General features: G+C 31.5%; 1 long non-coding RNA gene across 1 annotated transcript; it reads left to right on the top strand.

The window, feature by feature from the left end:
- On the top strand, positions 1-27,799 carry LOC148948106 (uncharacterized). The gene is made up of 2 exons (XR_016142282.1): positions 1-255; positions 27,496-27,799. It is a non-coding gene; the product is annotated as an uncharacterized LOC148948106 (long non-coding RNA).
- The last annotated feature ends 138 nt before the right edge of the window (positions 27,800-27,937 follow it).

Genomic DNA, 27,937 nt, shown 5'->3' with positions numbered 1-27,937 from the left:
AACGTGTTTAAACCTATATACCTATAAGTTACCTGAGACACTTACCTGGCAAAAAAAACTGAAAACTAATTTTTATTCCAGGAGATTGATGCTCGAAGTCTGCCTGACCAAAAGCGATCAAAGCTCGATGCAAGGACTGACGCCACTGATATGGACCTAATCAGATCTTTGAACATGGTGAGGGGAACTATAATCGCATACGTAGCCCTATATTATAGGCAGGGCATTTCTAATGAGCTACATGCAATTTCTGACGTAAGTGCCTTTATAGTTTTGTGTATTAGGAATTAGGGTCATTGTGGGTGGGTAGGAAAGAGGTGCTGAGGGTGCCAAAAAAAAACTATTTCAATTCTACATAAATGAAAATCCATAATAACCCCATTTTTTTTTAATTCAAGTTTATAATGTACTTACAATGTCGCAATGAAAATATACTACAGATGGTAAAATTAATGAGAACCTAAGGGGCTTAGATACTTCTCGTCACATTTTATGTTATTGCATTCACCTATTCTTTTTTTCCCTAATAATTTTTAATCAGCTAGTTGTGTGTGTATTAACTCATGGGCTAATCGTTGAAGAAGAAGAGGGGTGGAGGGGGACAAAAGAGAAAAAAACACTTTTTGGAAGAATGTTCTTTGTTCAAACAGTTCATGGTAACGAACTGTAAGTAAGGAACGATCCGACTCAATACTAACCGAAACTCTTAAAACAAAATCAAAAGACACCAACATGTGAAAATTTACCATATTTTCAAAAAGATGAAAGCCCCTTTAAAGTCATATAATTTTATTTGAAATCTAAAAAAAAACACTTTTTTTATTATTAATTTGATAAGTTACGTTTGACCTGGCTTATAAGCCCGTTTATACAATAGATGATCTATTACTAGTGAATGAGAAAAAAAATCATATATGTAAAACCCTATGAACTAAAGAATTATAAGAAACACTATATATTAATTTTCATATTTTTAATAATATTTATAACGATACTACAAGATAGTTCCTTGCATAATATAACAATGCATATCGTCTTGTTTCAGATTCTTTGTTTTCAATAGGTCTCTAAATAACCTATTTTTAAAAGGGTTGAAAAAAGTATAATTCAAGTTCTCTTCTGAATTTTCTCAAAAAAAAAATTACAGATCAATTCTAATTTTTTGCAATGAAAATAAAAAGTTTCCACTTCAGTTCTAATTTTTCTGGAAGAGGTGAAGAAAAAATTAAAGTTCTGTTCTAAATATTTCGTAAAAGATAGAAAAAAGTTAAACTTTGATTGCGAATATTCTCAATGAAGATAAAGAGTTCTACTTTAATTCAGAGTTTTCTCAAAGAAGTGAAGAAAAATTCAAACAAGTTCTCTTCTGAATTTTCACAAAGAAAAAAAGTTACGGATCGATTCTGATTTAAAAAAAAAATAAAAGGGTTCCTCATCATTTCTGAATTTTCTCAAAGAGGTGAAGAAATAAGTTGCAGATCAATTCTAATTTTTTCCAATGAAAATAAAAAGGTTCCACTTCAGATCTGATTTTTTCTCAAAGAGGTGAAAAAAATTTAAAGTTCTGTTTAAATTTCTCGTAAAAGATAGAAAAATGTTAGACTTCGATTGCGAATATTCGCAATGAAGATAAAGAGTTCCACTTTAATTCAGACTTTTCTCAAAGAAGTGAAGAAAAGTTCAAGTTCTCTTTTGAAAATTTCTCAATGAAAAGAAAGAAGTTGAAGTTCAATTCTAATTTTCTCCAACTAAAATAAAAAAAAGCTTCCACTTCAGTTCCTAATTCTCTCAAAGACACAAAAATTTAAAGTTCTATTCTAAATTTTTCTGTTGAAGATAGAAAAAAGTCATACTTTGATTGTGAATATTCTCCATGGAGATAAAAATTTAAAAATTTTAAGTTCTGTTTTAAATTTCTCATTAAAGATCAAAAAAGTTATACTTTGATTGCCAATATTCGCCATTAAGATAAAGAGTTCCACTTTAATTCTGAGTCTTCTCAAAGAAGTGAAGAAAAGTTCAAGTTCTCTTCTGAAGATGAAAAGTTCCATGTTAATTCTGAGTTTTTTCAATATAGTGAAGAAAGGATCAAATTCTCTTCTGAATTTTCCCAGAGAAAAAAATAAGTTACAGATCAATTCTAATTTCTTCTAGAGAAAATAAAAAGGTTCAACTTCAGTTCTGATTTTTCTCAGAGATGAAAAAATTTAAAGTTCTGTTCTAAATTTCTCGTAGAAGATAGAAAAAGTTATACTTTGATTGTGAATATTCGCCATAAAGATAAAGAGTTTCACTTTAATTCTGAGTTTTCTCAAAGAAGTGCAAAATGTTCAAGTCTCCTTCTTAATTTTCTTAAAGAAGAAAAAAAAAGTTAGCTCAATTCTGAATTTTACCGAAGAAGAGAAAAAGTTCCACTTCAGTTCTGAATTTTCTCAGATATGAAAAAAAATTAAATTTTCTGTTCTAAATTTTTCCGGAGAAAATAGAAAAGAAGTTACAGTTGAATTCTGTATATTCTCCATGAAGATAGAAAAATTTCCACTTTAATTCGGAGTTTTCTCAGAAAAGTGAAGAAAAGTGCAAGTTCTTTCTTCTGAAGATAAGTTGTTCCACTTTAAATTTTGACTTTTCTCGAAGAAGTGAAGAAAAGTTCAAGTTCTCTTCTGAATTTTCTCAAAGAAAAAAAAAATAAGTTACAGATCAATTCTAATTTTTTCTAGAGAAAATAAAAAGGTTCCAGTTCAGTTCTGATTTTTCTCAAATAGGTAAAAAAAATTTAAAGCTCCGTTCTAAATTTCTCGTAAAAGATGGAAAAAAGTTATACTTTGAATGTAAATATTCGCCATAAAGATAGGGAGTTCCCCTTTAATTCTGAGTTTTCTCAAAGAAGTGCAAAAATGTTCAAGTTCTCTTCTGAATTTTCTTAAAGAATAGAAAAAAAGTAAGCTCAAGTCTGAATTTTACCAAAGAAGATAAAAAAGTTCCACTTCAGTTCTTAATTTTCTCAGATATGAAAAAATTAAAAATTTCTGTTCTAAATTCCTCCGTAGAAGATAGAAAAGAAGTTACAGTTGAATTCTGTGTATTCTCCATGAACATAGAAAAAGTTCCACTTTAATTCTGAGTTTTCTGAGAGAAGTGAAGAAAAGTGCAAGTTCTCTCTTCTGAATATAAATAGTTCCAGTTTTAATTCTGAGTTTTCTCGAAGAAGTGAAGAAAAGTTCAAGTTCTCTTCTGAATTTTCTCAAAAAAAAGTTACAGTTCAATTCTAAATTTGTTCATAGAAATTAGAAAAAAGATATACTTCGATTCTGAATTTTTCCCCCAAGAAGAGAAAAAGTTCTGCTTTAATTCTGTATTTTCTCAAAGAAGTGAAGAAAAGTTCAAGTTCTCTTCTGAATGTTTTCCCAGAGAAGAGAAAAGGTTCCAATTTAATTCTGAGTTTCTACAACGAAGTGAAGAAACTTTCAAGTTCTCTTCTGAATTTTGTTCAAAGAAAAGAAAAAAGCTATAGTCCAATTCTAATTTTTTCCAAAGAAAAAAAAATTCCGACTTTTTAATAAACTTTCTAACCGTTTGACATCCTAGCGTATCCTAAAAATAATGGAAATATAACAAAATAATGCATAAAACGTTTTTATTGAAATAACGACATGTAGAATATTAACATAAAAATATGTTACATACATTATTATACATTGTTAATATTATTGAGAAACTTTGGACATTTTGAATCTGTTCCATAAAATAAATCATCATGTTCTCTCTTGATACTAGAGTTACTCGCTTCTCTCAGTTCATAACCACTTGAATAATCATTATTGAAGTTCGAGTCATATACAATTTTTACTGGGGTGTCACCTACAGGTTCAATACACGATTCATCTTTGGTATTATTTGATTTATTGACCATATGATCATTGTTAGTAATAATGTTCACTTGTGCTTTATTCTCCATTAATGTATCTTAATATTCATTAGTGATATTGTCTGCCAATGCCCTTTTTATTTGGACAGCGATTTCATTGTCTATTATCACATTATTTTTACAGAGGTAACAGTTCTGACACGTAGACAAAATAGGATTTATGATGCTTGTGCAGCAGTATGCATGTCTTCTATTTCCTTTTGTTTCCATTCGAATGCTAACACTTGAAAGATGAGAATGCTATCTATCAATGGGTAACATGTTACCAGAACCATTAGCTAGAAGTTGTCGCTCTTCATCAACAATTTTTTTTATGTTGGCATTCTCTTTGAGTACTAACTTCTCTGGAAATGATACTTTCACCTATCCACCATTTGCGTGATGGAAATTCTTGGGCACCCCAAAGGAATTTAACACCTCACTGTCATGACAACATAGACATACATTCCCAATAAGATCTCCACTACTACTTGTTTCATAGTTCAAATATATCTCTTTGTCAGCATTCAAGGCAACGATGACTTTATCATGTGTACACACTTTCCTGGATAAATTCATTTTCACTTTTCTTTAAAATATGATGCAGGTGTTCATCCCTCCAATGGATGATAATTTCTGATTTACTACATGTAATAAACTAGGTTTTCTCGATAACCCACCATAGAGTACCACTGGGAAAGCCGCTTCCGATGTAAGAGCAAGCAGAGAGTACGATTGATACAGCCGCAAGCATATTTCATGTAGTTTTAAGATTCGTAAAAAAAAGTTGAATATTTTTCCAAGTCCAAAAATTCAGTAAAAAAAAGTAGGTTATTCGATCGGAACTCTCGATTTGAAATCGACAGTTCTAGTGCCGTTTTTAATAGTCGAAAGTGATTGGAGGGCAACTAGCCCTCCCCCACGCCCATCAATCCCCCAAACACATCCAATCAAAATTTTGAGATAGCCATTTTGTTCAGCGGAGTTGATTTCCAGATAGAAAATATGTTTTGAGAAGGACAGTCCCCCACAACCCTCAGGACAAGGGTTTTAAGTTATGCCTGTGGGCATATAAGGTTTTTATAGAAGGTGTTGTCGTAGCAACTTCAGAACAGGCTCATTCGATTGGAAATTCCAAGGGCTAGTGCCGTTTTTAAAAGTCAAAAATGATTGGAGGGCAACTAGCCTTCCCCACGCCCATCATTTCCCCAAACGCATCCAATCAAAATTTTGATATAACCATTTTGATCAGCTTAGTTGATTTCCAGATAGAAAATATGCTTTTGAGGAGGACACTCCCTCACAACCCTCAAGGCAAGGGTTTTAAGTTATACCCTAGGGGCATATAAGGTTTTTATAGAAGGTGTTGTCGTAGAAACTTCAAAAAAGGCTAATTCGATTGGAAATTAAAAGGGCTAGTGCCTTTTTTAATAGTCGAAAGTGGTGGGAGGGCAACTAACCCCACTCTCAAGCCCACCTATTCCCCAAACACATCCAATCAAAATTTTGTGATAATCATTTTATTAAACTTAGTTTTAAGTTCTGGAAATTAGGTCTTAGACGATGACAACTCCCCCACAGCCCTCAGGGCAAGGGTTATAAGTTATGCCCCGGGGCACATAAGGTTTTGTATAGACAACTCTGTCGTAGAAATTTCAGAAAGGGCTCAGTCGATTAGAAATTTAAATGACTAGTTCCCTTTCTATTAGTCGAAAGTGATTCTAAGGCAACTGACACCCCTTCCACGCCCACCATTACCCCAAACACATCCAATCCAAATTTTTATATAGCCATTTTGTTCAACTTAGTTGAAAGTTCTGGAAATTAAATGTTTGAGCAGAACACTCCCCTCACAGTATTCAGGGGCAAGGGTTATGAGTTATGCCCTGGGGCATTTGATTAGAAATTGGGTTCATTTGAGATCAAATTGAGACCTCCGTTTATATAGAGAAGAAATTTATTAAATAATTTTTCATTTTAAAATTTTTAATCCCTTACCTGTAATCAACGTATTTAAGAGATGTCGACCTCTTCTATCTATATACCTTATTATTTTATATACTTTTATTATTCTATATACCTCTTCTATCTATATACTTTATTATTTCCAATAGCTTCTTTCATCGATTTTTTATTTTTAGATACATCATCTAATTCTTATCTCTGTAAATCGATGAATTCTTTACCATATTCAACACCTCTATTTGTTACTAACTCTAATCGAGGTGTAATCATATTATTATACACTGATAAAGCTCCATCTTTTATATTTTTCAGGGAAGTCTTGAATAATTTCGAGTTAGCTATATTCTTAAAGAAACTGCCAATACCACTACTGTATTGTCTTATAGCAATTGTTTTTTATTAATCAACATTTATTATAGTAAAAATTTTATAAGAGAAAATGATTAACTAAAACTTTTTTAATTTCATTAAACTTTTTTCAAATCCAATACATAACCAACATTCTCAACATTAAAATCGATAAGTCTACCTAATTGATCAGTAATTGTCATTTTCAAAAAATTAATAAACTCTTTTCGATTTATTAAGAGATATTGTCTTTCTTTAGGAATTTCTACAATTAAACAACCTGGTTCAGTATTAGGTGCAAATGTCCATATTATATCAGATCTAGCTCCATTAACGATTGAACTATCAACTAATGAACAATGGACTTGGATTTTATCAACATTTCTTGTAATATTTGGAACTTGAGAGAGGGCTCATTTGATTAGAAATTGAAAGTTCTAGTTCACTTTTTATGCGTCAAAAGATATTGGAGGGTAGTCAGCTTCCCCCCTCCTCCAAACTCTTTGTTCCCAAATGCATCCCATAAAAATTTTAAGATAGCTATTTTGTCAAAAATTGTTCAAAGATCATATAACAAAAATTCCAATGTTGACACACTCCACCAGGGCCCGGAGGCTGGCGTTGTAAGTTATGCCCTGGGGGCATATATGGGTCTTATAGAAGGGACGCTCATATTAACTTCAAAGAGGGGTCATTTGATTGGAAACTGAAAGTTCTAGTTCAGTTTTCAAGAGTCAAAAGAGATTGGAGGGCACCTAGCCCTCCCCCTCCACGCCCTTTTTTCATCAAACCTATCCGATAAGAACTATGAGATAGCTTTTTTTAAAAATAGTTCAAAGATCTCATCCTCCCTCTCTCCTACTGTCTACGCTGAAGTTTTCTTCTTTATGCCAACTACGCTGCCCCACCCCAAAGACTTTAATAAGGTAAAGTTTTGTATGGAAAGAAAGTTAAAAGTTTCAAGAAATTTCGAAGGGACGTTACGACACATCAAAATGCACTAATAAGAACTAGATAAAGAATTTCCTATCCAATTACTCCCAGAATTTCTCTCAAACTGAAAAACCTACAATACAAAAAATTACTACCATACTTGAAATAAGGGTAAAACACATACTTTGCAGTAAATGCCAAATTAGTGTGGCACAAAAAATATAAAATATGATCTAATCAAAACAATCCTCTTCTTTCTGCGTCAGTAAACGAAATACCCTAACTACTGTCTTTTGCAGCTGTGTCTTCGATCCATTCATTGTTGCGTGAAAAAATTCACGTTTAATTCATCAGAGGCATGTAATTAAGTTGTCTATAGCAAAGGCCATAAAGCTTCAATGTTTTATTATTATTAATAAAAAAAACCTTGCGTAAAAATAAGTTTTCTAAGAAAAGTAAAGAGTCATATTGAACTGAGGACCAACAGAAATTAATTCCTATAATAGTTAAAACTCAAAAGACCAGAAATTACTGTTAAAGAATATACAAAACCCCGCAAGAACAGAAATTAAAATTAACTATCTTACAAACATAAAGATAACTGGTGCAAACATAAATGATTAAATAAATCTTATATAGCTTCAATATTTTTTTTATTATTTTCCTCCCAGAGGTGCTTTATATTCAAGGGTTAAAAATACAATTTTTGTTAAAAATAGTTAAATAACAAATCTCTGGTGTCGACAAAACACCCCAGCGCCCGTGGGCAGGAAGGGATTCTCGTATAAACTTCAGAGAGGGCTCATTTGATTGGAAATTGGAAGTTCTAGTCTAGCTTTTAAGAGTCAAAAATGACAAAAGGGCAACTACCCCCCCCCCACGCCCTTTTTCCACAAAATACATCAGATAAAAAAATTTTGAGGTAGCCATTTTGTTAAAAAAAGAAAGTTCAAAAGTCAGATAATGAAAACTCCGCGGTCGACACATGTTGTACAAACAAAATATTTGTAATATAATTCGTTTTATAACTAATTAATCATTAGTTATAATAATTATATATACTAATTAATAAGTTATACCCGGGGGGCATATATAGCTGTTTTGGAAGGCATTCCCATATAAACTTCAGAGAGGGCTCATTTGATTGGAAATTGGAAGTTCTAGTTCAGTTTTTAAGAGTCAAAAGTGATCGAAGGGCAACTATCCCCTCCCTCACGCCTTCCCCCCCCCAAATACATCAGATAAAAATTTTGAGGTAGCCATTTTGTTAAAAAAAAATCAAGGGTCAGATAAGGAAAACTCCGGGGTCGACAATATTGTAAAAACATAATATGTGTAATATTTCGTTTCATAACTAGTTAATCATTTGAAAAAATTAGTTATTTAAAATCAATGAAGCAATACAAACGTAGAGCATTGACCTATGACAATCTGTTCAGAAAATATTGAAAAAATAGTCAATGAACAACCTTCACGCCAACCCATCCGATAAAAATTTGAGTTGACAATTTTGTTAAAAATAATTCAACAATCAGATATTAAAACTCCAGGGTCAACACGACCCCCCAGGGCCCAGAGACAAGCGTTGTAAGTTATCTTCTGGGGATATATATGGTTCTTATAGAAGGGATACTCGTATAAACTTTAGAGAGGGCTCATTTGATCGAAAATAGGAAGTTCTAGTTCACTTTTAAAGAGTCAAAAGAGATAGAAGCTTAATTAGTCCTCACACGCCCTTTTTTCCCAAACCCATCCGATAAAATTTTTGAGATTGCAATTTTATTAAAAATAGTTCAAACATCAGATAATAAAACTCCGAGGTTTACATAAACCCATTTTTTCACTTTGATATTGTTACTTTGATACCAGTTTTGATACTTTAATGAATATTTGATTTTTTTTTAAGTTTGATTTTGAAATAAGGAATATTTAAAAACTTGATATTTTTTGCAATCAAAAAGAAAGAAAAACTTATTAAAAAAAAACTACGAAAAATAAGTTTTTCAAATAAAAGTAAAGGCCATTTTAAAATTAAGCTCAACAGATACAAATACATTTTAAAATTCAAACTCAAAACGACCAGAAATTAATATTAAAGAATAAATGAAACCCAAAACGAACAGAAATTAAATAAACAAGTATAGCAAAAACATACAACAAGTAATAATATAAATGAATAAATAGATCTTAAAGCGAGTAATGATTAGATTGAATGTGAATATCAAGTTTAAAACGAAAAAAAAAAATTTTTCCTATTGAAGTTTAAATGAAACTTAAAACGAATAGAAATTAAATAAACAATCAGTGCAAACAAACATACAATAGATATTGATGTAAATTAATAAATACACCTTAAAACGAGTGAAACTTAAATTGAATATGTAAATCTAGCTTGTAACGAACAAAAATCATAATAAACAAGAGTTTGGATATGACATCTTTCTCTCACTGTGAAAGTCTAAAATCTACTGCGTCATTGGTGCTTTACTGAAAACTATATGGGTCTCTAACAGTATTGGAAAGTATAAACAACATCAAACTGAATATTTGATGTATAATGATATTAATTGTTGAAAGATCCATCAGTTCAATAACTTATCCACTGTAATTATATTTTTGTTTTCAATGCTGTAAGAGCTGGAAAAGAAAATATTTTTAATATAATTCGTTTTTCTGGGTTGCAGCGGTAGCTAGCAACCTAGTAAGAGACGATCACGTCCAATGTTAAGAAATATAAAAACCCATAGTTCCTAACAAAAGAGTCAGATCAAAACAAAAAGTACACTATTAGAACCGCCTTGTCCGAAACCCCTGTATATGAAACTTTCTGTCCCTTGGCTTGAACAGCAAGGGAAATATATTGGCTTGAAAATCAAGAAAATTGACTTTAACCACGTTATTCTCCCCAAACGGGATATTTTTTCTCTTTTCTTTTTCTTTTCCACAGATAGCTTGGCACTGGAACATCGTAGAGGGTTGTTCAATAGCTCATTTTAAAGGAAATTAATTGGGTTAAAAATCTATAGTAACTAAAATAAATTATTTCTAAAAGAGAATAAATTTTTCCACCAAATCTGCATTTTTGATGTCTTTTCACACTGCAGTCTTTCAAACATAATCGTATACCAGCGGTAAGATTTGAACCCACGCCTCCGAAGAGACTGGTGGCTAACACCAGTGTCTTGGACCACTCGGCCAGGCTGCCTCTTATAATTTGGATTGCAGCAGTAGCTAGCAACCTAGTAAGAGACGATCAGTCCCATGCTAAGAAATATAAAAACCCAAAACTCCTAAAAATAGAGTAAGATCAAAACAAAAGTACATCATTAGAACTACCTTGTCTGAAACCCTACTAGATAAATAATGAATGTCGTCATAGCTTTAAAAATAAAAATTAGTTTTTTCAATTTTTACGTCACGTCGCTCATTAAGTCATATATGGTTATTAGTACACAATAGGTTTTAGATATTACGTCATGTCACTTATTACGTCATATATGGTTATTAGTAGATAATCGGTAAAATATTCGTTCTTTATTATAAAACTATGGACTAAAGTTCGTTCTTTAATGTAAAAATTCGATGATCAAGCCTTTATGTAACCCGGATTAAAAAATTATTATCATATCTTATATGTAACTTTTATTTTGTAAGTCTTCGATAGTCTAATGGTAAGTATGCCCACTTGTTACCTGAAAGAAGGGGGTTCGATTCCCCGTTGGGGGGAACTTTTAATAAGTTGAATTAAAAGCACTATCTTTTCAACTTAAAATTTAAAAAAGAAACTTGTTTATTTACATTCTAGCTAAAATAATGAAGATAATATGAATGAACCACAGTGTTCAGTGTCCTTGGACTTGAGTTCGTTTTTTAACTATAAATAAAAACAGGAAAAAGCCTACGGCTTTTTCTTCTTTTAAATAGTAAGAGACGAAACTCAAACAATCAAGTAGCTAACTAAGTCCTATATATGGAATGGTTTGTTATTTCAGTGATCGTCTTTTAATGTAAAAATATAAATACTGTAATCTTAACTATAGTGAAGTTGCGTATGCAAGTTAGTATAGGGAAGAGTTCGATCTTTATTATAAATTACCATAAACTGTTTGATTGCTTCAAAATTTAAATATCTTTGAAAAGACTACATTTTGAAAATACATCAAAAATACAGTTGTTTGACAAAATTGATTCTACTTTTAAAAGTATTTTATTTTTAATTACTAAAGTGACTAGATGTAGCAATTTCCTCTAAAATGGGCTGTTATACAGCTCTCTATGATTTTCCAGTGCCCAGCTAGCTGAGGAGGAAGAAAAAGCGGAAAGAAAAGAAGATGCCATTTGAGCAGAGTATCGTAGTTAAAGTCAATTTTCTTCATTTTCAAGCCAATATATTTTCTTTGTTATTCAAGCCAAAGAACGGTAAGTTTTCTATATAGAAGTTTTGGACAAGGCGGTTCTAATAGTGGACTTGTTTTGATCTGAATCTTTTTTCAGGAGTTATTGGTTACTTTAGGTTTTACTATGGGGCTTGATCGTCTCTTACTAGGTTGCTAGCTACCGCTGCAACCCGGATATCATTATCATACCGTTCCCTGCTCTTTTGTTTGGCTGTCTCGATTTTTGCATGTCTATAAAATTCATCATTATAATAACGCTTTTTGTCACTATCAATTTTTGCATGTCTATAATCTTCATCATTGTGATAACACTCCATGCTGTTTTGTGTTGCTCTCTCAATTTTTACTTCTCGATACGCCTGGTCGGTTGAATACCTTTTATTTTCTCTTTTCAAGATGCTATCTCTGTTTTTTGTGTAGTACTGTTTTTTTAACTTGCGTGTAGCTTGCTTCGATTTAATCTTTATGTAACCATGAATGAGACCATTGATTCTTTGTGGCCTTTTATATAGTAATCATGACGTCATGGCGTAATGATCTTATTTCATGACGTCATGGTGTAACGATATTATTTCATGACGTCTTCAGAAATAACAATATAATGTCGTGTTTTTTATTCACGTCCTAGCTCTAATACAACTATGACCATATTCATTATTTATCTAGTAGGATTTCAGACAAGGTGGTTCTAATGATGTACTTTTGTTTTGATCTGATCAATTTTTAGGAGTTTTTTAGGAGTTATGGGTTTTTATATTTCTTAACATTGGACTTGATCGTCTCTTACTAGGTTGCTAGCTACTGCTGCAACCTGGATAACATATATAGAAGTTTTGGACACGACGGTTCTAATAGTGTACTTTTTGTTTCTATCTGAATCTTTTTTCAGGAGTTATGGGTTACTTTAGCTTTTACTATGGGGCGTGACCGTCTCTTACTAGGTTGCTAGCTACTGCTGCAACCCGGATTATGATGAAATATATCGGTCCTTTATATAAAACTCATTTTAAAGGTAGAACTCTTTCTAATTTATTACAAACAGGAAAAAGCCTACGACTTTTTCTTCTTTGAAATAGTAAGAGACTAGCCTCAAACAATCAAGTAGCTAACTAAATCAAATTTATGTAATGAGGTTTCATTCCAATGATCGTCTTTTAATGGAAAATATTAAAATATTGACCTTAAATATAACTGTACTATCCTTTACGATAGTTAAGTGGCCTATAAAATTCAGTATAGGCAAGAGGTCGCTCTTTATTATAATTCCTATACAGGGGTTTCGGACAAGGTGGTTCTATAGGTTTACTTTTGGTTTTGATCTTACTCTGTTTTTAGGAGTTAATGGTTTTTATATTTCTTAATATTGGACGTGATCGTCTCTTACTAGGTTGCTAGCTACTGCTGCAATCCGGATTTGTTATTCCAATGATTGTCTTTTAATATAATTTTATTACTTCAGTTACAATGGGGTAGAGTTCGTTCCTTAATGCAATTATAATTTTGATCTGAATCTTTTTCAGGAGTTATGGATTTTTATATTTCTTAACATTGGACGTGATCGTCTCTTACTAGGTTGCTAGCTATCGCTGCAACCTGGACTAGGTTTCAGTTTATTGTAATCATTAGTAAGATTACTCACACTCTGTGTTCTAAACAACCTGATTACAAACAGGAAAAAGCCTGCGGCTTTTTCATCTTTGAAATAGTAAGAGACGAACCTAAAACGAATCAACTAGCTAAACAAAGTCCAATGCAATGGTGTGTTATTCCAATGATGGTCCTTTAATGTAAATATGATACCGATGAAAATTACATAGTCCCTATTTATATTTCAGTTAACATGGACTAGATGTCGTTCTTTAGTATAAAATTGATCAATCTTTAACATGACTAATATTAATCATTAAGTACTTCAATTACTATGGACGAAAGTTTGTTTTTTAATGTAAAAAGACTGCAGTGTGAAAAGACATCAAAAATGCAGTTTTTGGTGGAAAAATTTATTCTCTTTTAGAAATAATTTATTTTAATTACTATAGATTTTTAACCCAATTAATTTCCTTTAAAATGAGCCATTGAACAACTCTCTACGATGTTCCAGTGCCAAGCTATCTCTGGATACAAAATAAAAAATAAAAAAAAAAAAAAAATATCCCGTTTAGGCAGAATGTTGTAGTAGCTGCCACTTTTCTTGATTTTCAAGTCAATATATTTCCCTTGCTGTTCAAGCCAAGGGACAGAAAGTTTCCTATACATGGGTTTCGGACAAGGCGGTTCTAATGGTATACTTTTTGTTTTGATCTGACTCCTCTGTTAGGAACTATGGGTTTTTATATTTATTAACATTGGACGTGATCGTCTCTTACTAGGTTGCTAGCTACCGCTGCAACCCGGATGGCGTATAAAATTTAGTATAGGCAAGAGGTCGTTCTTTATTATAATTTCTTAACATTGGACGTGATCGTCTCTTACTAGGTTGCTAGCTACCGATGCAACCCGGATTACCTATAAAAGTTAGTACAGACAAGAGTTCGTTCCTTATTATATTATTCCAATGCTCGTCTTTTAATGTAAATTTTTAACCCAATTAATTTCCTTTTAAATTTCCTTTTATTAAAATATCAAATACTATTAATAAAATCAGATGTATTTTAATAATAATAAAATCTTATATTAATAATAATAATAATTAATAATTTAATAATTAATAAAATCAGATGTTCATGTTTCTGAAAACTAAAACCCAACTTTATTAAGAAATCAAGTATTTTAAAATCACAATTTGATTTGATAAAATCATATGTATTTTAAACGTGGATGTTCATTTTTCCTAAAATTAAATCCCACTTTTATTAGAAAAATCAAATATTAATGATGAAATCACATGTATTTTGAAACACGTGTGGTCGTATTTTTAAAAACCACAACCCAACTTTAATTTTTTTAAAATCAAGTTACGTTAACAAAACCACATGTATTATAAATGTGTTTACTCATATATCCGACAGCTAAAACCTAACTTTATTAAAAAAATCAAATATTATTAATGAAATCGGATGTATTTTAAACATGGATTTTCTTATTTCTGAACAATGAAACCCAACTGTATTAGAAAATCGAATATCATTAATAAAATCAGATGTACTTTAAACGTTGATGTTCTTATTTCTGAAAACTAAAACCCAACTATATTTAAAGAAAAATTAGAGACTATTAATAAAATCATACGCATTTTAAACATGGGCGTTTTCATGTCTAAACATTAAAACCCAACTTTATTTAAAAATCCAACATCATCAATAGAGCCACATGTGTTTTAAACTTGGGTGTTCTTTTTTCCGAAAATTAAAACCTAACTTTATTTTAAAAAATCTAAAATTATCAACAAAATCATATGTATTTTAAACGTGGATTTTCGTATTTCTTGAAACTGAAAACCCAATTTATTATGAAAAAATCAAATGTTATTAATAAGATTAGATGTATTTTAAACTGTGATTTTCATATTTCTGAAAACTATAACCCAACTTTCTTTAAAAAAATATGCAAAAATGTACAAAATGAGGCCTTGAATCATCCCCCACCTCCCAAAAAGGATTAAAGTTCATCATGGTTTTCATAGAACATACACTTATGAAAAGCTATGAAACCTAGTTCAGAATAGTGAGAAATAGTTAACCAATAATCCCAAATCATAGGTTTCAGACAACATGCACCTACGAAAGGCTAGAAAATCTAGCTCAGAAAAGTCCAAAATTGCAAACAAGACAAAAACACCTAAGACTCAAATCCAAGCCAAGTCACAAAATCTTCTTGACTTCGCTAACCGTTTCCATAGATTGATATCAGTGATTTTATTCTATCATTTATGGCAAGTTGCCTAAGACTTATCATCCTCTCAGGCTTATAAAATCAGATCTATTTTAAACGTGAACATTCTTGTTTCTGAAAACTAAAACCCAAATTTATTGAAAAATCAAATATCAAAAAATCAAATATATTTGCCTTTACCTGCAATTTTATTTCTACATTTTTCAAAATCTTCCAAGATCAAGGGTAAGCAGCCAAATTTGTATTTTAAATTTGTAATTGCATCTGGACCTATCAAAGTCTCATCTTTTTTTATAGTAATACGCTGTAGTAACCACTCGACATAATTTTCCACTATGGGTTTGGTTCTTTTGTAATTTTTAAGACTTGAGGATGGTGAGGTGCTAAATAGAGTGCTCTTGCGTAGAATGTGTTTGCTAACACAACAATATTTTGAACAACCTCCAGATAATTTGCCAGAATTATTCCAAGTGTCTTCTTGTTTATCTCAAAAAGGACTTGGGTTGGTGGCAGAGCTAGTTTGAGTTGTACCTCCACCACCTTTCCAGTCAACTTCCATCAGTTCTTCTTCTTGTGCTCTTGAATTATTTTCCTTATTCAGGGTTGTGCTAGCAAAAAGTGTTGTTGAGCGTGTCTTATTCATAATGTCTTAGATGCTTTATAAAGTAATTAATCATTTACAGGCAATCGCAAGATTTGTATAAAAAAATGACGTCATAATTTTCCCCAGACTATGATGTTTATAGGAGAAATGATGTTACTGCTTCATAAATAAAATGACGTCAAACTGACACTACTGCCATAATGTGAGGAAAAGAGTAATACAGACTGAAGACTCCAAAATATACTTAAGAGCTACTAACTTCAATAAGCCTATAATGAATGTTAATCTAAGAAAGCAACGTTTAAAAAAATCAGCCATAACAAAAACTGATAATAATTTCAATAAATTTGATAATCTATTTAGAGTCAGAAACTCATCTACATCCATTCAGTTACGTTGCGTTAAGACATAGTTGAGTTATGTTGTTTATTAATACCAGGCTCTTTCATATAGTCAGATCTAGGTTTTTCTCAGATATGGTGAGGGGGAAATATTTCGCACCCTGCCCTGATAAATTATTAAGATTTTGTCTCCCCTGACAAATTATTATAGAATAATCGTATCTTACTTGGTTGCTAGCTACCACAGACTTACGATCTGAGTTCAACTCTCGGGGGAGGTTTTTTCTAACTTGTAGCTTACTTATGCTACCATGTAAGTTTCTGACGTAATACCTTCTTTGCAAAATCAAATTAATCACTATTGTAATTACTAGCTATCGCTGTAATCTGGATTACAAACAGGAAAAAGCTTATGGCTTTTTCTTAGTTGGAATAGTAAGAGACAAACCTTAGTGTGGCACTATACTTGAGACAAGTAAACTTTTCAAAAGATGCTTGCATTATCTAAACTCTTATTTGCTATGTGCCGTGGATTGTCATTTACTAGGCTTCAGCTATGTCCGATGATCGATCCTTTATGTAACTTTATTGTAACTTTTCAAGACAGTTTGTTCTACTACACAGAGCATTTTTTGCCAAATATTCAATAGAACTAAAAGAACTGTTTAAAACACAGTTCGAAATACTTTTTTCTTGAGTCGGTGTTCCAGGAATTTGTTCTAAATCATTAGTCTTACAAACACATATACTAATAACCCTAACAGGCTCGTTTTCGCCATAATTGAAAAACATTGCTTTTCCTTCGCTGTTGATAGGTATGCTTGTATATATATTTTTATTGCTGCTACATAAACTGCAATTGCTCCTTCCAACATTAATATACGAACTTTCTAAGAAGTACGCCTCTGTATATTCACTGTGTTGTCGAACATTTTCCATTGTATCTATAAACTGTTCCGCAGTTGCCAGTCCATGCCTTGGAAGCTTTTCATTAAACTGACAACATTTCTTTTGGATATTGCTATGAAGCTTTGCCAACGCATTTCTAGCCGACTTTTCAACAGCATCCGCTCTTTCAAAGAGAATTTTAATCTGTAATTTTGAATACTTTTCGTGATCCCGATAAAACATGCGTAAAATGTTTCTCAATTTACAAAGATCAGCCTGCATTTTTGCCATCTTCTTGTATTTCTGAATGTAATTTTTCCCTTTGTCCTTATGCGTTCTTCGGTACAACCTCGCAGAGAATTTAATTTTTTCATTATAGCTTTTGTCACCCCAGTATCTACCCATTATTCTGGTAGCAACTTTTTTCTTATGTTTGTTTCGGTAATCTATATCGTTGTCATACGGTTCCTTGCTCTTTTGTTTGGCTGTCTCAATTTTCCCTTCTCGATACCTCTGATCCGTAAAATACCTCTGTTTTGTTCTATCATATATCATTTTCTTAAATTCTAGACCACAAGAAATCTTAGTAGCAATCCTTACGCGTTCTCGAGCTTTAGTGCGTTCGGTGGCATTTTTATCTCTTTTAAATAAACTTTTCCTATATTTTAGGATGTTAGCTTTATTTTTTGTGTAGTAAAGATCTCTATTAGTAGAAATTTGGATTGCTCTATTTTAATAGTTTTTTTGGTTATTCTTTCTTTTTTTCCACTCGCGTGAGACCATATTTTTTCAAGGTTTAAAATTATTAAGTTCACAATACCCCGTGTCGAGTATCTAAAACCTAGCATAAAAAAAACAAACTAATTTTTAAATTTTCAGGTATTTATCTTGTTTGAATTACAAAATTAGTATTATTGGTTAGACACCATAAATATTTTTGAAGTTTACATAATAAGTTTAGCGGTTCTGGACTGAAAACTAAAATAATTGCAATTATAAGACAATAATATGGAGATACGTACTTTACGGGTTACAAACCAAAAAAAGTTTGGTTCCAGGATACAATAATAACTTTGAACTGAGATGAAAAAAATTTTGGTTTCAGGAGACAAAAAGTAAAACTAAATATAAAATTTTCATATATTTTTGTTGTTTAAATTAAGAAATTACTATTACTGATTAGGCATCAAAGATATTTTTGCAGTTTACATAATAATTTTAGCGATTAAGCCAAAAAAGAAAATTTTGGTTCCAGGAGTCTCGGTTACTATTGAGACAAGTAGCTATTATTACTATAGAGCTCATTACCATGAACGGTTTGATTGCTTCAAAATTCAAATATCTTTGAAAAGACTGCAGCATGAAAATACATCAAAAATGCAATTTTTTTGACAAAATTGATTCTACCTTAAAAAGTATTTTATTTTTAATTACAAAAGTGACTAGATGTTGCAATTTCCTTTAAAATGAGCTATTATACAGCTCTCTATGATTTTCCAGTGCCTAGCTAGCTGAGAAGAAAAATCAAGCGGAAAGAAAAAAATATCCCGTTTGTGGAGAATACCGTGGTAAAAGTCAATTTGCTTGATTTTCAAGCCAATATATTTTCTTTGTTATTCAAGCCAAAGGGCGGTAAGTTTCCTTTATAGAGGTTTCGGACAAGGCGGTTCTAATGGTATACTTTTTTGTTTTGATCTGACTCTTTTTTTAGGAGTTGGGGGGTTTTATATTTCTTTACATTGGAGGTGATCGTCTCTTACTAGGTTGCTAGCTACCGCTGCAACCCGGATTAATGTAACATATCAGCTACTATGGGAGAGAAATCGTTCTATACTGTAACTTATACATCACTGTGAATATATGGAGGCATAATTGTCCTTTACTTAGTTTCAGCTTAAATTCGATGATCGAGCCTTTATGTACTACATCCAACGACTATGACGTCATTGATCAATATTGTATATACAAAATTAAGTTTTTCGTGAAAAATAATTAATAAAAAAAATTAAGTGCAAAAGGCGCTAGATCTAGAGATTTCCTTTAAAATGAGCCATTGAACAACTATCTACGATGTTCCAGTGCCAAGCTATCTCTGGAAACAAAAGAAAGAAAAAAATATCCCGTTTGTGCAGAATAACGTGGTTAAAGTCAATTTTCTTGATTTTCAAGCCAATATATTTTCTTTGTTATTCAAGCCAAAGGGTGGTAAGTTTCCTTTATAGGGGTTTCGGACAAGGCGGTTCTAATGGTGTACTTTTTGTTTTGATCTGACTATTTTTCTAGGAGTTAGGGGTTTTTATATTTCTCAACATTGGACGTGATCGTCTCTTACTAGGTTGCTAGCTACCGCTGCAACCCAGATAAATACAAACAGGAAAAAGCCTATGGCTTTTTCTTCTTTTAAATAGTAAGAGACGAAACTCAAACAATCAAGTAGCTAACTAAGTCCAATGTATGGAATGGTGTGTTATTTCAGTGATCGTCTTTTAATGTAAAAAAAATATAAATACTGTAATCTTAACTATAGTAAAGTTGCGTATGCAACTTAGTATAGGGAAGAGTTTGATCTTTATTATACTGGAAACAAAGAAAAGAGAAAAAAATATCCCGTTTAGGCAGAAAGTTGTAGTAGCTGCCACTTTTCTTGATTTTTTAGTACTGATTTTTTAACTTGCGTGTAGCTTGCTTTGATCTAACCATTATGTATTCATGAATGAGACCATTTACAGTTTTGACGTTTCTTATATAGTAATTATGACGTCACTGCATCAAAATACAGTTTTTATTGTAAAAATTTATTCTCTTTTAGAAATAATTTGTTTTAGTTACAAAAGGGTTTTAACCCAATTAATTTCCTTTAAAATTAGCTATTGAACAACCCTCTACGATGTTCCAGTGCCAAGCTATCTCTGGATACAAAAAAAGAGAAAAAAATAAAAAAAATATCCCGTTTGGGGAGAATAACGTGGTTAAAGTCAATTTTCGTGATTTTCAAGCCAATATATTTCCCTTGCTGTTCAAGCCAAGGGGCAGAAAGTTTCCTATACAGGGGTATAGGACAAGGCGGTTCTAATGGTGTACTTTTTGTTTTGATCTGACTCCTTTTTTAGGAGCTATGGGTTTTTATATTTCTTAACATTGGACGTGATCGTCTCTTACTAGGTTGCTAGCTACCGCTGCAACCCGGATATTAGAGCTATGACGTGAATAGAAAAACACGAAATTATAGTTGTTTCTGATGACGTCATGAAATAATATCATTGCGCCATGACGTCAATAAAATCATTACGCCATGACGTCATAATTACTACTTAAGAACGACAAAGATGTAAATTCTCTCATTCTTGATTAGAATAATGGTTAGATCAAAGCAAGCTATACGCAAGTTGAAAAAACATTACTACACAAACAACAGAGATAGTATCTTGAAAAGAAGAAAGCAAAGGTATTCAACCGACCAGGCGTATCGAGAAGTAAAAATTGAGAGAGCAAAACAAAGTTATTCAACCGACCAGTCGTATCGAGAAGTAATAATTTAGAGAGCAAAACAAAACAGCAAGATGTGGTATCACAATGATGAAGATTATAGACATGCAAAAATTGAGACAGCCAAACAAAAGTTCAAGGAGAGTTATCACAATGATGAAGATTAGCGCATCAAATATAAGAAAAACCAAAAGCAAAGGTATTCAACCGTCCAGGTGTATCGAGAAGTAAAAATTGAGACAACCAAACAAAAGATCAAGGAGCGTTACTGGGGTGACAAAATCTATAATGAAAAAATTAAATTCTCTGCGAGGTTGTACCGAAGAACGCATAAGGACAAAGGGAAAAATTACATTCAGAAATACAAGAAGATGGCAAAAATGCAGGCTGATCTTTTGAAATTGAGAAACATTTTACGCATGTTTTATCGGGATCACGAAAAGTATTCAAAATTACAGATTAAAATTCTCTTTGAAAGAGCGGATGCTGTTGAAAAGTCGGCTAGAAATTCTTTGGCAAAGCTTCATAGTAGAATCCAAAAGAAATGTTGTCAGTTTAACGAAAAGCTTCCAAGGTATGGATTGGCAACTGCGGAACAGTTTATAGATGCAATGGAAAATGTTCGACAACACAGTGAATATACGTACTTCTTAGAAAATTCGTATATTAATTTTGGAAGGAGCAATTGCAGTTTATGTAGCAGCAATAAAAATATATATATATATATACAAGCATACCTATCAACAGCGAAGGAAAAGCAATATTTTTCAATTATGGCGAAAACGAGCCTGTTAGGGTTATTAGTAAATGTGTTTGTAAGACTAATGAGTTAGAACAAATTCCTGGAACACCGACTCAAGAAAAAAGCATTTCTAACTGTGTTTTAAACAGTTCTTTTAGTTCTACTGAATATTTGGCAAAAAATTCTCTGTGTAGTAGAACAAACTGTCCTGAAAAGTACGAGACAACTATTGAAAAATGCTCTAAAACTAGATCTGACAAGGAAATTATGATGGCTGAAGTCACCTATAACAATCTGAGTAAACATTCAAAACCAAAAATTGGGCAGCATGTTACTTAGCAATGTCACCCTGATATCTGCAAGCTTTATCCGACGGATATTGAATTATGTCAAATTCTTTTGATATCCTTGAAAATAATATAGCATTAAAATTTTCAACTGACAAAGTGGTTAATTTCTACCTTGGCGGCTTGGATTATTGTGAAATCAATTACAGGGACACAAGAAAGCATGGGCATTCGTTATACTGTAGCCCAAATGAGGGATGTCAGAGCTATTTGCGTTCTCTAAGGGCACTAGCTCCACATTTTCCTGTCTTGAACTGTTTCATTAATAGCGTATATAAGGCAGTATCAAAATGTAAGATTATACAACATATTAATCTACTAAAAGTCGAGGGCTCGTACAAGGAACTAAGTCATTACACAGAAGAAGTGTCAAGTAGACTCTGTCGTAATAATAGTCAAGACTTCATTTACGGTGATAGCAATATTAGAGTTTCTGTGGATGAAAATACAATAATAAAATTATTTGGTGAGAGCCTTGATAAGGTAGCTAACATCAGGGATGTATACCCCCCAATGCATTGTGACAGTTGTGAGCAGATAAAGACAAAATACCAATTGAAGAGTCTAAGATCCCTTTCAAATAAGAAAGGTTTTGATGTAATGATGGCCACGATTTTAGAACACCTACAACAGGACATACCCAAAGATGACAGAGAACAACTAATTCAATGTACAGGTTGGAAAGAGGATGTCATAGATTCATTCTTTGTCTGTGATTACTGTGCTGGGAAAATGTTGAAAAGTCAGGAGAATGCCCGATCAGTATTAAATAACCTTCATATAGACTGTACACCGGAATGTATAAAGTGTTTAAATAATTTTGAAATGGCAATGATTCGATTTGTAATGCCTTGTCTTACGATCGTCAGATTAGGGCAAGTAACTGCATTGAAGAGACCTAGAACAGAACTTGTTGACGCTCTTAAGGGGAGAATAGTATATCTACCTGTTGATGTGCAAGCAAATGCAGATATTCAGCCTGAAAAACTTCTTAACATTGATAGTTTTGTAGTCATTTTCAATGGTCAGCCTACTTACAACAAGAATGTTTGGACTGCACTAATAGATCTGAGAAAAGTCCATGAAGCACTGTTGTGGTTCAAAGACAAATCCTTTGTTTGGTAAAATTAAGGATCATTTCTGGCGTATCGAGTATCAGAAACAAAGACATTTGTTCAAAGACAAATCCTTTGTTTGGTAAAATTAAGGATCATTTCTGGCGTATCGAGTATCAGAAACGACGTGCGCCTCATGTACACTGTATGTTGTGGATTGAAGATGCTCCTATTATTGGGAAATCAACAGCGTCTGAAGTGATTCAGTATATCAATAGTATTATAACTTGTGAAATACCAAATAGATTGACTAGTCCAACTCTTCACAAACTGGTCAAAGACCATCAAGTGCACCGCTGTAATAAATACTGTCAAAGAAAGTATAAGAGAAAAAGAGGAAGGTGGGTTACGTATTGTAAGTTTGGCTTTCCTCGTCCTACAAAGGAACGAACAGAATTATATGACATCCTTGACTGCTTGGCTCATGGTACAAACCGTAAAAAGCCAAGGAAAAGAATATATCATCTGCTTCGAAGAGATGACGAGCGTTATATAAATGACTATTCTCCTGCGTTACTTATTGCTAATCAAGCAAACATTGATGTTCAATATATTGGCCATTTGGGCTCTAAATTACCGTATTACATTACCGATTACATGACAAAAGCAGAGAGCGTCGAAATAGAATTCAGTTAAGCGCCAATGACGCAGTAGGCTTTTGGTTTCTATTTACAGTTAGGAAAGGAGGCAGTATAGAAACACTTGTTTGTAGTGAAACTATATTCGTCTTTAACAAATTTAAAAAGAGCTAATAAATTAAAATGAACATTTGATGTATAATGATATTAATTACTGAAAGCTCATCAGTTCAAAATGTTACTATAATTTTAATGTGTATTTTCAATATTAAGTACAAAAGAAAATATTTGTCATAAAATTGATTTTCAGCAAAGCACCGATGACGCAGTACGTTTTAGACTTTTACAGTGAGAGAAGGAGGTCATACCCAAACTCTTATTTGTAGTGATTTTTGTTCGTTTCAAGCTTGATTTGCATATTCAATTTAAGTTTCACTCGTTTTAAGATTTATTTATTAATTTACATTAATATCTATTGTATGTTTGTTTGCATTGATTGTTTATTTAATTTTTGTTCGTTTTAAGTTTCATTTGTACTTCAATAGGAAATATTTTTTATCGTTTTAAGCTTGATTTTCATATTCAATCTAAGCATTACTCGCTTTAAGATCTATTTATTCATTTATTTTATTACTTTTTGTATGTTTTTGCTATGATTGTTTATTTAATTTCTGTTCTTTTTGGGTTTCATTTATTCTTTAATTATAATTTCTGGTCGTTTTGAGTTTGAATTTTAAAAGGTCTTTGTATCTGATGAGCTTAAGTTTAAAATGGCCTTTACTTTTCTTTGAAAAACTTTATTTCGGAAAGCTTTTTTTAATTAATTACTACCAATGATCATATAGTCAATGAATCAAATAATACCAAAGATGAAACTTGTATTGAACCTGTAGGTGACACCCCAGTAAAATTTGTATATGATTCAAAATGGAATAATGATTATTCTAGTGGTTATGAACTAAAAGAAGCGAGCAACTCTAGCATCAAGAGCGAACATGATGATTTATTTTATGGAACAGATTCAAAATGTCCAAAGTTGCTCAATAATATTAGTACTGTATAGTAATGTATGTAACATATTTTTATGTTAATTTTCCATATGTCGTTATTTCAATAATAACATCTTATGCATTACTTTGTTATATTTCCATTATTTAGGATACGCTAGCATGTCAAACGCTTAAAATGTGTATTAAAAAGTCGGAGATTTTTATTTTCTTTGGAAAAAATTAGAATTGGACTATAACTTTTTTCTTTTCTTTGACAAAATTCAGAAGAGAACTTGAACGTTTCTTCACTTCGTTGTGAATACTCAGAATTCAAATGGGACCTTTTCTCTTCTCTGGGAAAACTTTCAGAAGAGAACTTGAACTTTTCTTCACTTCTTTGATAAAATAAAGAATTAAAACAGAACTTTTTCTCTTCTTGGAGGAAAAATTCAGAATCAAAGTATAACTTTTTTCTAACTTCTATGGAAAAATTTAGAATTGAACTGTAACTTTTTTTATTTGAGAAAATTCAGAAGAGAACTTGAACTTTCTTCACTTCTTCGAGAAAACTCAGAATCAAAAGTGGAACCATTTATCTTCAGAAGAGAGAACTTGCACTTTTCTTCACTTCTCTGAGAAAACTCAGAATTAAAGTGGAACTTTTTCTATCTTCATGGAGAATATACAGGATTCAACTGTAACTTTTTTTCTATCTTCTATGGAGAAATTCAGAACAGAAATTTTAATTTATTTTCATATCTGAGAAAACTCAGAACTGAAGTGGAACTTTTCTATCTTCTTTGGTAAAATTCGGAATTGAGGTAACTTTTTTTCTCTTTTTTAAAAAAATTCAGAAGAGAACTTGAACATTTTTGCACTTCTTTGAGACAACTCAAAATTAAAGAGGAAAATTCGCCTATCTTTATGACGAATATTCACAATCAAATTATAACTTTTTTCTATCTCTTACGAGAAATTTAGAACAGAACTTTAAATTTTTTCACCTCTTTGAGAAAATTCAGAAGAGAACTTGAACTTTTCTTCACTTCTTCGAGAAAAGTCAGAATTTAAAGTAGAACTATTTGTCTTCAGAAGAGAGAACTTGTACTTTTCTTCACTTCTCTGAGAAAACTTCCAATTGAAGTGGAACTTTTTCTATCTTCATGGAGAATATATAGAATTCAACTGTAACTTCTTTTCTATTTTCTACGGAGAAATTTAGAACAGAAATTTTTAATTTTTTTCATATCTGAGAAAATTCAGAACTGAAGTGGAACGTTTTCTCTTCTTTGGTAAAATCCAGAATTGAGCTAACTTTTTTTCTCTTCTTTAAGAAAATTCAGAAGAGAACTTTAACATTTTGCACTTCTATGAGAAAACTCAGAATTAAAGTGGAACTCTTTATCTTTACGGCGAATATTCACAATCAAAGTATAACTTTTTCTTTCTTTTACGAGAAATTTCAAACGGAACTTTAAATTTTTTCACCTGTTTGAGAAAAATCAGAACTGAAGTGGAACCTTTTTATTTTCTCTGGAAAAATTTGACACTGATCTGTAACTTATTTTTTTCTTTGAGAAAATTCAGAAGAGAACTTCAACTTTTCTTCATTCTATTGACAAAACACAGAATTAAAGTGGAACTTTTTATTTTCAGAAGAGAATTTGAACTTTTATTCACTTCTTTGAGAAAACTTAGAATTAAAGTGGAAATCTTCATCTTAATGGCGAATATTCGCAATCAAAGTATAACTTTTTTCTATCTTTAATGAAAAATTTAGAACAGAACTTTAAATTTTTTTCACCTCTTTGAGAAAAAACAGAACTGAGGTGGAATCTCTTTATTTTCTTTGGAAAAATAAAATTGATCTTTAACTTATTTTTTTTCATTGAGAAAATTCAGAAGAGAACTTGAACTTTTTTTCACTTCCTTGAGAAAACTTTTTATCTCCATGGAGAATATTCAAAATCAAAGTATGACTTTTTTCTATCTTCAACGGAAAAATTAAGAACAGAACCTTAAATTTTTGTGTCTTTGAGAGAATTAGGAACTGAAGTGGAAGCTTTTTTTTTATTTTCTTTGGAGAAAATTGAAATTGAATTGTAACTTTTTTCTCATTGAGAAATTTTCAGAAGAGAACTTGAACATTTCTTCACTTCTTTGAAAAAACTCTGAATTAAAATGGAACTCTTTGTCTTCATTGCGAATATTCGCAATCGAAGTATAACTTTTTTCTTTTTTTTACGAGAAATTTAAACAGAACTTAAAATTTTTTCACTTCTTTGAGAAAAAATCAGAACTGAAGTGGAACCATTTATTTTCATTGGAAAAAATTAGAATTGATCTGTTACTTATTTTTTCACCTCTTTGAGAAAATTCAGAAATGATGTGGAACTCTTTTATTTTTTGAAAAAATTTGAATTGATCCGTAACTTTTTTTTCTTTGAGAAAATTCAGAAGAGAACTTGAACTTTTCTTTCCTTCTTTGAGAAATCTCAGAATTAAAGTGGAACTTTTTATCTTGATGGAGAATATCCACAATCAAAGTACTACTTTTTTCTATCTTCAACAGAAAAATTTACAAAAGAACTTTAAATTGTTGTGTCTTTGAGAAACTTAGGAATTGAAGTGGAAGCTTTTTTTTTTGTTTGGAGAAAATTAGGATTGAATTGTAACTTTTTTCTTTTCATTGAGAAATTTTCAGAAGATAACTTGAACTTTTCTTCACTTCTTTGAGAAAACTCTGAATTAAAGTAAACTCTTTATCTTCATAGCAAATATTCGGAATCAAAGTATACCTTTTTTTATCTTTTACGAGATATTTAGAACAGAACTTAAAATTTTTTTCCACCTCTTTGAGAAGTGGAATCTTTTTATTTTCATTGGAAAAAATTAGAATTGATGTGTAACTTATTTTTCTTTCTTTGAAAAAATTCAGAAGAGAAATTGAATTATACTTTTTTCAACCCGTTTGAAAATAGGTTCTTTAGATGTTTTGAAAATAAGCTATTTTCTTTATTATAGGGTCTTGTTGATAGTGATGATAATGTGTGGAACGCATTTCATTTCAGTGAAGAAGAAGCAAAGGGATTGTGGGATCTTGTTATGGAACCCCCTTAAGACTGATGATACAGCAAGCTAATGCTACAAAATCCACCCCTGCACCAAGCCTAAGAGAGCATAAAAAATACACAAGGAAAATAACCCGTTGTTCATTATGAGAGACTCAATTGATGCAAGAAATCGTATTAGAGTGCTTATAAAAGCACAAGAAAAAGATAAACATTTTCATTTATTTAATTATTCAAGAACTTATCCAGTAGTATCGTTATAAATATTATTATAAATATAAAATGAATATATAGTGTTTCTTATAATTCTTTAGTTCATAGAGGTTTACATATATGATTTTTTCTCATTCACTAGTAAAAGATCATCTATTGTATAAATGGGCTTATAAGCCAGG

The sequence above is a fragment of the Artemia sp. Qi Xiang Cuo genome, chromosome 10 (assembly GCF_049724085.1).
Source record: "Artemia sp. Qi Xiang Cuo chromosome 10, ASM4972408v1, whole genome shotgun sequence".
In the NCBI taxonomy this organism is placed as follows: Eukaryota; Metazoa; Arthropoda; class Branchiopoda; order Anostraca; family Artemiidae; genus Artemia; species Artemia sp. Qi Xiang Cuo.
Note: the sequence above shows the minus strand (reverse complement) of the source record. Positions and strands in the feature narration are given on the sequence as shown.